The following is a 9,570-nucleotide window of genomic DNA, read 5'->3' as shown; positions in this document are numbered from 1 at the left end:
ACTGCGGCTCATAATCTACTTATAAAAGTTGGGTACCCAAGCCATTTATTTTCGTTTGCATTATTCTTTTTGCTTTACGGAAAAATATTCATATGGTACAGCACTTGCAAGGTTTGGTGGTATTTGGAGTTTTATAAACATACCTTTAGACTAAATGACCCCACATAGCAATAACAAGAACTGCAAACATCACAGAACAATGCATACAAGTTCCCTGGTGAAGCCCATGGTTGAAATGTAATGCCATTGTTCAGAAAACATTATTTGTTACAAAATATTTTACTCTAAATATGGCAGCTTAAACTGAGAGTATTTGCATTTAAAAACATTAAAATAAGTTTAAATTGATCATAAATTTTTAGCTGTTTTTACGCAAAACTGTACATGGGATATGAAGTGCACCACAAGGAGGGCTTTGGATTAGCTTTAGCAAATTTGGGACATTTAAGGTGCACTGAAATCTCTACACATGCGCTTTTTCACTTTCTGTATCCACCAGGAAAATGGCTGCCAATTTAGACAGCGATTCTAAATAGTAGTTGACGTGCATTTTAAAATAATCACAAACATTATAGCCACAAAATTAATTTTTACAAGTTGTAGACATTGCCCGTTACACCAGACATTGGACTACACTGTCAAGAGCTTTGACATCTACAATGACGTCTACAAAGCAGGCTTATACTGGTAGAATGTTTCATACCATAATTACTGTGTGTTCAGAGCTCACGTGTGAAGTATGGATACTGCTGCTTCAGCAAGAACCGAGGATGAGCACCCTTCCTGGTTCTGAAAAAAAATAACAGAGGAAATGCCTTAAGCAGGATTCTGGAACGGGGTTGAATGAAACAAGAATGAACAATAAATTCTTTCAAAACATGTAAAGCAATGCAAACAAATATTTATTTCAACTTATTTCTACAAAAGACCACCTCATGAAGACTGGTGGTGGGGTATTGGCTCAAAAAAAAAAGCAGAGAGCACTTATACAAATGCTAAAGGGAGCCTTCGCTGCCAACAATTGTTTGAACACACCTAAACTAATCACTGTTCAACAAACTCATAAAAAATGTTTGAATGCATAAAAAACCAGTGGTAAACACAGGAAACAGTTAAAACAGAATGACGGCACAAGTTTGTCCCGTCGTTCTCTTCTGTGTCCTAGGTTTTCCTATGGTTTTTCATCCATTCAAACATGTACCAGCTAGCCCAGTCCAACGCCTTGGTATCATAAAAATATGGATAGTCAATCCTTACACAAAGTTGAAAAAAAAAAAGTATAAAGTAGGTGACAAAATTAAAACGACAGCAAATTGGTTGGCTTTTAATTTTAAATGATAATATAAAAAATAATGGCATGAATGAAAGTGAGCAGCACGCGAAGTACCTTGTTGCTAGCCCGACATTCCACTTTGAAGCAAAATGTCCGCTTTCAACACTACATAGGCTAAACATGCAATGAGGCATTCCTTTAGGCACACAAAATATACCATAATTGTTAAAAAAGCTACGAATTAGTTGAAAAAACCTGACCACGACAAATTGGAATTAGTGACTAGATACAGTTTCAGAAATACACAGCGACATCATATAAAAATATATGGTTCCCATACAAAGATTGATCATAACAAAAATTCAGGACATTTATCAGACTGGCATCAATGTGCAAAGCAGCTTAATGAAGGAAGACGGTCTTCACTAAAAACATGTTAATATTGGGAGCTCATGTGCTTCCCTGCAAGTTGGGTGTGTAAACCCACTGACATCTTAACTAAACCGCCTGAATCATCACTTGATAGACATTGAGGAATTTTACGAATTGGTTTATTGTAGCCAGCTGTCTAGTTTATTTCCCTATTTTTCTTGGCATTTCGTGTCTAATTCTAAATTTGGTGACTAGATAGCTTTTACTATGGTCATGCACTGGTGACAACGAATATTTGATTTTACTTTTAAAAAATTTTCAGTTTTGTTTTATTGCTCACCCGCCAACGATCTGAAATATCAGAGGTGCTTAAAATGTATGTTGGCATTTCCTTCCTGCAGTGTAGTACAACTAATCATGACTTTTACCATAATTTGTTCACAAATCGTGATATGTGGAAAGTATTCAGCTTAATGAAAATGTCATTTCAGAAGCATGCACAATCAACAAGGCCTCAATGACTCTCATGACGTGGTCCACTTGTTTCTGTCACAAATAACCTGAGTGCAGACACATTCCACCGAAGACGAAGGTAACATGCCCTCTTGGGTGATGAATATTTAAAAAGCCTTACGAGTAAATTTGCTGCTGAGCACATGAAATTGCGGCATTAAAACAAAAGATCCCTCTGCGGCAGCTTTCACTTGGAGGAGCGCTTGACCACAAACTTTGAGAAGCTGGAAAATGCTCCATGAACCGCTCCAGCCAGCAGAAACGATGCAGGACACAAGTTGGTAGGCGGACCGTCGGCATCCTGCGATTGTGAAGATATTTCTGTTTAGTAGATGCTCTTCTTTTTGTACCACTGTTTATTTCACCTTTAACAAGCAGCTGAACTCCTTAACGTTCGCATAATAAAATGCTGCAATGCGGAACAGTTAACAGGGTTACCTCAATTTTGCTTTTCTACGAATTAACACAATGTAGGTAATCTGCACACAACTACAATCAAACTACAATTTTCACCTACTTCACTGCTAACATCAGCGTTTGACTGCTCAAGCACAAATACAGGTTAGACATGTGAGCAATCTGCTAAACGTATCCCCACAAACTGAACAATCAGGCATCAGAAATCGGCAAGGAAGGAGGTGTCACGTTTGAATGGCACTTTTTTTGTTCAAAACATAAACAACACCTGGAAGCTTGAAGCGTGAGAGGGGGTCTTTCACGCTGACAATGTCAGAACATAGCTTGCTAGTAGGCACCTGCACGATGTGCACAATGTGTTTCTTGAAAATGCGTGCGAAAGTTTGATTGATGTGTAGGACGAGAATTGCAGCACGTTTTGACACAGGCCTTGTGGACGCTTCTGCCTGCTAATGTCAATGTGGATTCTTGCTAGTCGCCCTCTTCGCTTCTTTCTGAATATAATGCTTTAGGCATTATATTCAGGAAAACGACTGCATCAAAACGTGCAGCAATTACCTACGTCCCACACATCGGTGAAACTCTCGCACACATTTTCAAGACACGCAGTGCATACATTGTGCATGTGCCCACTAGCAAGCTGCGTTCTGACATTGTCAGCGTGAGAGGCCCCCTCTCACGCTCCAAGCTTCCGGGTATTGTTTATTAGATTCCATGCGCTGAATGCAAATCAGTGTACATTGGCGAAACGGGCAATCTGCACAGAAGATTAATGCAGCACTGGAACGAAGTGAACAAGGGCCATGCAAAAACAAGTCCACTGGCAGAGCACCGTGGGAGGACGGGACACGTGGTCGACTGGAACAAGACAAAATTACTGACAACTGAGTGCAATCTATCTTCTCGATTACTGCTCGAGTCCCTCATTGTTCAGACGACGCCCAACATTATCAACATAATGGATGGCAATCTGCACCATATCTATGCAAACTCATTGCGCCGCGTAATGCCCAATATATAGCTTCGTTTTCCACGACACATGCTCACCGTGAACAAGCAACAAACCGTTAAATGGCTTTCTTGACTTGGTCAGTGACCTACGTTTCATCACTGCAATAATGCTTTTACCTGCCTACACGGCATTCCGTCAAACACTGGACTACACCACATGAGCCATTGGCGTTCTTAACCTGCACCAGAGTATATAACCTTTCACTACTGCTATGAGATAGACCCATAAACGCACTTCAATATGGCCTTTATATTTAGCTCTTGGAAACATTATGTATAATTTTACCTTTAAGTTGCACCTGCTACAGCAGCTGGTACTATACCAAAAACATGAAAAAAAAAACGGTGGTTTAACACGCCAAAGCTACACTTGGGATATGGGGAGCACTGTAGGGGAAGGCTTCGCATTAATTTTGACCATCTGGGTATTTTTGTGCGCATCGAAATCTCCAAACACGGGCGTCTTTACGTGTTGCCTCCATCTGAAAAGCGGCTACACCAAGTGGTATCTAACCGACATTCGCCTCCACAGCACACCACCCTAGCCGCGGCAGTGGGTTAAACATATGAAATAAAGCGAGTTTTGGAGTGCAAATGAAAATATTAATCACACGTCTTATTTTCCCAATCGATGTACCTTTTGAAATCCACCATGCAATCCCCCCTCCCCTACCGGCCTACCAAAACACCTTTGTCTCAAGAGGTAATCAGGCTGTTAATGAAGTAAGTATTTACAATCCGAGACTTGCCACCGTTAAAGCCATGCACTTTCTTTTAGAGATAAGCGACATTAGCCATTTGCAGCACCAGGAGTAAATTGCGTTAAGATCAGATTGAAAGCATTGATGGTAGTAGTTGAAAGAAATTGTGTGATAAATTACAACATCATCTGCAAATAGACCTACATGGGAGGATATGCAACATGGAAGATAGACCAAGCAACCTGCCTGGGGGGACAACAAAGTGGCACGAGCAAAAGAAGTATATAGTTATTAGAAGTAAACTGCATTTGAGAAGAATGAAAATCTTTTGCTCAAGTGAGGACATTAGGGTGAAGTTTGAGAAGTAGTCTGTGGTGTGCAATGCGATTGAATGCTTTAGAAAAATCGAGAAAAACTACCGCAGTTTCTAAGCCTGTGTCAATGGATCAATGTAGATCGTGAACAAATCCTGAAAGTTGTGTTTCTCAAGTAACCCTTGTGAAAACCGTGGTGATACTCGAATGTGATATTGTGATTTTATAAATAATTAGCGACCTGACAGTGGATGAAATGTTTCCTGACCTTGCATATGGTGCTTGTTAGGGAAATTTAATGGTGAAGTACCGCTCCTGATTGGTGCTACCTCGACTATCTTCCAACCATTGAGATTAGTGCCTGTCATGAGAGACTGCGAAAAAAGCGCTGTCAGAATTCTACAGACTGCGGGATGTACTTTTCGGTATAGTATGATTATTACCAGTATGATCTGAAGTAGACCAGTTTGTATTGCAAGTTTAAAACCATATCGAAACATCCTAAATGTTTACTTGGCTCGATTACATACGAATACGTGCTTCAAAGTCAGTTCAATTTCTCTTCTTTCCCTTTAGTCGTCAGCCCCAGATTCTCTTCAATATCTCTGCTAAGCAATGACACGCTCCATACGCACAGCACTGCTTCATGAAAATGTTTCAAATAATCAGAGGCCACAGCACTGCTAACAGGTATACATCATGGCAAGTTCCACAACATGCAATAACTAACCTGAAAATACATAATCGGTGGGTGCACCGATATGGCAGCAGTGCCTGGACCGATGTGTCGAGCAAATGCGCTGACTTCTGAACGGGTGGTCCAAGCGGCCAGATGATGGATGAATGACCATTCCTGGCGGCAAAGCGTACGGAGCACCAACGAAAGGCCAGGCAGTACTTGGGTACAGCAGGTGCAGTGTCGGTTGGCCAAGGGAGGCCCTGGCAAAGCCTTTGAAACTGGACTGGAAGGCAGCTGACCCAGGACAGCCAGCAGCAGCACCTGCAGGTGCATAATCTGAGTGTGCTGACACTTGTTAAATACAAGAAGAGCACACACAAAGCACGAATGCTTACATCAAGTAGATTTTTAATCGTTTAAAGACAGTAACCTCCAAGGCACTAATAAGAACATTCCCGGAACACCCCAAGTGAAATTTAGGTCACAGTAAGAATGTATTTATTAGTCCCGCAGGTACTGTGAGTGGGGTATGCATGATATATGCAAAGCTAGCTACTGAGCTAATTTGCATGGAACGCATGCTAGCAGCTCATCTGTATCCCTTGCTTTCAATCGGAACTGGTGTGTGATAGTTGAGGCTCCTCCATTTCAATGTCTGACTTGTATCTGCACGTTCAATTCTCCAATATAAATCGAGTTGAGTGAGTGCCTACAGCTTTCTTGTTAGTCTCTGCATGGCCTGCGGTTTTGCGAAAATGAGAACTTGCGAATTGGCTCAATTTTCTGCACTAATTTAAACAATACATATGCCTCTGATATCAAGCCCCAGACTTCCCGAGAGCTACTCTGACAGAATCGGCAGGCGCCTCGTAGGCGTTGTGGAATCTCCCCCACTACCCCGAGACTATGCTAACTCCCTGCGAGGCCACATGCGCGCATTTCACCTTCAATTTGCACGTATGTGAATTCTATACCTCTATGAACTCTCAGACGGGCGTCGTCATATTCGTGCCGGACTCGTGAAACTCGGCAACGTAAATTACCGCACTCGCTCGCTGGCGCGCGGCCCGAACTCTCTCACCGTTTCCGGCCCTTGCATACTATTTTCTCCACCTTGCACTTTGTAAATTCTCATGTTAAACTACACCTCGTGCGCCCTCATCTCTTGCCTGCTTTTCTTCCAGCACAACTCCGTCAGCACCCGGTCGACGCGTACGCTGTCGGGGCGCGTTGGCGAGCGAGTACGGCAATTTCGCTGTTGTCGAGCTTCACGAGAACAGCACACATATCGCGGCCCGAAGACCGCGAGGCGTACGGTCGCCGGTCTCGCGAGCGCAATAGCTTGGAAGCGCACTGCACGGAATTCGTGAAGGGGGGGGGGGGGGGGGGGAGAGAGACGCCAGCCATGGAATCACGTGTACGCGTTTTCACATGCACTTCCAGGGAACCTCCTGTTCATGTTATTTCTTGGTATACCGCGGGTATTCACGAGGGAGGACTAATCACAGCGTTGTGCCACTCACGCGAAATTGCGACTGCGATCTGCAACCGCAAAGGCACTGTTTGAGAGACACATAAACAAACGCCCCGGTGTTAAAGAGCCTTGCGTGATGTGAAATTATTAGCAGCCGTGTACCATAGCGCGAGCATCGTAGCCAAGGTCTAGCTTCAGCGTAAATTGATGCTGACTTCTGCGGAAACGGTGGACTGGGCGCCAAACAAGTATACTAACTCACGTAGGCTCTCAGAGCAAACGAGATGGGGGTCTAGCGAATTACTGACCCATAAACACCAGAACTCGTTCCAACCAAATACAGAATAATAAAAAATGCGTACTTACCCGAGCAAAAACGATGTTTCCAACGTAAAATTCTCCTTCACTGTCGTCTTCATCTCGCGGACACACGAACACGCTTTGTTCTGATGCAATGTCATCCACTTTTGACGCGCAGTATTTTATCCGGCGATGATCGTTCTTCCGGGGTCCCCATGTTCAACACACGCGTAGGTTAGAAGGGTAGACATCACCCATAAAGCTTCTATAACTATGATTTAAGCTTGAAATAGATAAAACAGCTTAAATCACGCCACCAACCACTCGGCACAAAACGCCATGAAAAAACACACACAAAAGTGAGAGATAGTTGCCAGACTTCAAATGCAGCACCTCTATGTTTGACGAAAATTGTGTTACTACTGTAATGTTGGTAATTATCTTTCTGCTTTCAAAGTCTGAAATGTGTTTATAACTTAAATTTAAGGTTTTTAAACACAAAAAGTGAATACACATACAGTAATTGACATATATACTGATATTGTAAAGAGGTTTGACGTTTGTTTTGGTTTTGTTTTCACGGCGGGCTTCTCAAGAGAGAACGTGCGAGAAAACGAGCTACTTTGGGTTTAGGAAGAGGGCGGTAAATGTCGGCGTGATAGAAAGCAAGGAACAGGTGCTTACCCTGGTCGTTAAAAAAGGAGCTAATGAAACCCTCACGTAAAAAAAAAAAAAAAACACGTTCGACGAGGAATCGAACCATTGACCTACAAAACAGTAAAGAGACGCGTTAACAAACAGCTATATCGGCGGGCGGTGTTCGAGGCGCCTAAAACAACTCTATACTTACGTAAGTTGTCAACGAATATTGTTGCTTTTGTCTAGTCATCGCCTCCTTTAACGATGGTCTAGTTTATGCTGCATTTTTGAAATTCTGGCTGTCCTAACGCTTGTTTCTCACGCACCGGTCTTGCAGACGAGGCCGCATTGCTAGCGCTGCAAGCGATTGAGCCAAAGTTCCATTATTTGACTCAAGAAAAGCTATCGCAGTCAACCCGACCTTTTCTGCGCAAGCAACGGCAGCCACGAAATAAATGGAATGTGCCGTTAGAATTATGGCGTTGATAACGCTTGTTTGACCGGCACCGTCTTGCAGACAAGCAACGTCGCTCTAATACTACAAGCGATGTCAATCCTGGCATGTCAGGCGCATCAAACCCATCGTGTAAAACGACTGCTAACAGTGCGAAAACCTCTTAGTTTGTAACAAGTGGGGATCTGCGGTGGCGGCGACGTAATAGGTACAGCAAGCAGGTAGGCAGAACAGCAGCGTAGGGTTACAACCTTTCCCCGAAAAAAAAACGGGCCTTCCGGGAGGGGGGGGGGGGGGGGGGGGATTGTGTTGAAAAAAGACGCCATGTTTTTTAACATGTAGTGCCATTTATTGTAGTGTTTTCTTAGAGAGAAATCAACATAACGTTTGTACTGAAAGTGATTGAGAGCTTGGTTAATCGCTCTGCATGTGCTTCACTGAAAAGTAACCGCAATTGCTGACCGCGGCGGTAGAATTTCGTTATTTTGTTCTTCCCTTAGGTCCCCCTCCATCTGAGGCAGCGCGCTCGCCCGCGTATTTTCTCTGCTCGCGTGTCTTTGCGCAGCTTGTCGACATAGGCGTGCGCAGAGTTCTCAATTTGGGGGGGCAAAGTCTTACCGCTGCGCCCCCCCCCCCCCCCCAGAGCAACTCCCGACCTCTTCTCACTGAAGGCCTTGCGGTGCGAACGCAGTGCAAAGAGGGATGGTTATAAAATTTTTATTTCAATGTGATGGAATTGCAACACACACAAAATATTTCTGAGCAGAAATTTTACTTTCATGTGTTACATCGGCAAGGCATGGGGCAAATTTGGCGCCCCCTTCAGATGATTAGGGGGGGGCGGCCGCCCCCCCTGCCCCCCCTGTGCGCACGCCTATGCTTGTCGACACGTATTTATCGTCTTAGTTGTTGAATTGACGCTTATAAAACGCCAAAACGGGCATAATCACGGCACAAAAGCCAAAAAACCGGCTGATGACGGCTGGTTTTAGATATGGACCGGCAACCAGCCCGCTGTTTAAAAAACCGGTCGGGCCGGTCCAAAACCAGGAAGGTGGCAACTCTACGGCAACGACGAGCGAAAATGATTTTACACGACCGCCCCCGTCGGCCTGCGCAAAAAAGGAAGATAGAACCCCTGCATACACGCCCTCGAAGAAAGCTGTACAGCCGATTCAGTTTGTTGTGGACGAAGAGCAACCGAGGCTGCAGCCACAAACGATTGCGCTTGCCGTGGTATGAGCCAAAGCATATCTTCACATAGTTATGTTATCGTCCGTCTGACTGTTACTTACTGAAGGGAAAATTCAGAACACAAACGTTGACGTCTAGCGTCTATGCCAGACATAGACGCTGCTGTTTAGGCCCTAAAAACCACCTTCAGGGCGTCTGTCAGTTCTGTCTGATGGCGCGCTCGCGCCGC

The 9,570-nt window shown here is 44.0% G+C and overlaps 1 long non-coding RNA gene across 1 annotated transcript; it reads right to left on the bottom strand.

Moving 5' to 3' along the window:
• Positions 1 to 275: 275 nt before the first annotated feature.
• Positions 276 to 7,757, bottom strand: LOC144148955 (uncharacterized). Its single transcript, XR_013318122.1, has 3 exons — positions 7,121 to 7,757; positions 5,332 to 5,601; positions 276 to 2,459 (listed from the first exon to the last, which is right to left on the bottom strand). It is a non-coding gene; the product is annotated as an uncharacterized LOC144148955 (long non-coding RNA).
• Between the last annotated feature and the right edge of the window lie 1,813 nt (positions 7,758 to 9,570).

Source organism: Haemaphysalis longicornis, unplaced genomic scaffold (assembly GCF_048455015.1).
Source record: "Haemaphysalis longicornis isolate Haplotype H1 unplaced genomic scaffold, Haemaphysalis longicornis Haplotype H1 scaffold_8, whole genome shotgun sequence".
NCBI lineage: Eukaryota > Metazoa > Arthropoda > Arachnida > Ixodida > Ixodidae > Haemaphysalis > Haemaphysalis longicornis.
This window is presented reverse-complemented; position numbering and strand designations above follow the sequence as displayed.